The following is a 1,928-nucleotide window of genomic DNA, read 5'->3' on the forward strand; positions in this document are numbered from 1 at the left end:
GTATTTAATGTTCGGCTCCGCCCGAACTTAGACTTTCTTACTTGTTTGCTTTTCTAAAAGATGACATTTGTCATGCCAACAATTTGGGTACTAAAGGTTTAAAGAAATCATGTATTACCTAGTAAGGTGTTTACCTATTTTGCCAGTGGATATTTATTTAGGATTTGTCTATGTATAGCCATACGTACAAGGTTAACAATAAATAATATGATTTTGTTTATTTTAATGTTTAGAAAACGCCTCACATTTGTTTCGTGCTACATACAAGTGACTTTCGACCAAAACAACAGCAGCGGACGTTAAACGGAAATGACCATTTCCACTTCCGCTCTCGAAAACAAGATCGCAAAACGTTTATGTAAACAAAGTATTACTAGCTCTGCACAAGTCAATGATCATAACAAAATGTATTTTAAAACAACAAACAAACAATCATTCGATTTAGCAAACCAATCAGGGTGTTTCCTCAAAAACACATGCATACTTGTACATAGAAGCAAATAAATCGCCTAGAGCAGAGCAAGATCCGTGTGACCTCGAAATATGCCGAATTTTCAACTTGAAGCGTTCACCCTAATTAAAAAATATAGAAAAAAAATATTAAAATTGCCAAAATATAACCACCTTCAATAAATCGATATGGCTATGCTGCATGAAGTGATAGAGTGAAGGGGGGGAAGTGTGGTAAATGCGCGCTGTGATACGTATGTACAAACGAGACCATATTTATAAACATAGCCCTACAAGACATTGCTGAGCACTTTAGGCAAAAATGCTAACACATTTACAGTTTTGTTTTTGTAGTACGGCATAAATGAGTAGTTTGACTATTAGCACTGAGGACTTTCTGATGACAACATTGAGGGGAAAGTACTCAATTTTTTCCCATGGCCTGAACGAAAATGAGGACTTTGATAAGCACTTTTGTGATTAGGGATAATGATAATATGAGTACTCATATGATACTCAGCTGTCTTGTAGGGAGCATTGACGTTCACACATACATACATACATATCCACATATGTATACCCAATGTGGCTGCAATATATCGCCGATGGCTCTTAGAAGGTGGTGATTACGAGTAGAAGAGGTGAAACGTTCGGGAGCCGTGATCGCGGTGACGACAATTTGAATAACTTCATTCACTATTTGTAAATGTAAAAACGATTTGCGATTTGATTTCTAATTCCAAATGGTGCGCGTACATTTCCGTTAAAATCGAAAGAAATATATATTCAAGTTTATATGTATGTATGTATGCAGTTTTGCTTATGAGTGTGTTAGCGATTATGAAAAATTTGCGCGCTTATAGCAAAATAGGGGAAGTCAAAGAGAAGCGCGTACGTGAAATATGTAAAATAAAAAAAAAAATACATAGCGATAGCAATGAAAAGTAATGACAGCGAAACAAATTTGTTGGTGGCTAAGTAAGCACTCGTTGAGAAAACCACGCTGTCGTTGCCATCATCATTTGCGTACTGACGGAAATTCAAGTCCAAATACGAAAAACATAGCTGGGAGTGGCCATTGGCGGTGGGTGAGTTGAGTAGGCAGCATTTTGTATATGTACATATTACGTAGGGCCATGAGCAGAGTGAATAGATTTTATGTTCCGCAAAGTTATACTATATTCTGGTAAGCGAAATATCGGTTCACAATTTAAGGGCCGTTTTCTAATGTAAGCAGTAAAGTTGCCTTTACTAACAGGGCAGATAAATTGTTCCTCACTTTAAAGTGTTTTCGTTCTCTTACCTTGCCGGTAAAAATAAATTTGTTATTCCGTATAGTGAAACTTCACTACATTTCCGAGAGTGAAACTTCACTACATTCCTCATAAAATTTCAAAGGTTGGCAACGCAACATAAGCAAATATAGAGCAGGAGCAACTGTTAGCAAAAACCAAAACCTTGGTTGAAATATCTAATAT

The sequence above is a fragment of the Rhagoletis pomonella genome, unplaced genomic scaffold, assembly GCF_013731165.1.
Source record: "Rhagoletis pomonella isolate Grant_MI unplaced genomic scaffold, Rhpom_1.0 Rhpom_scaffold_00002, whole genome shotgun sequence".
NCBI lineage: Eukaryota > Metazoa > Arthropoda > Insecta > Diptera > Tephritidae > Rhagoletis > Rhagoletis pomonella.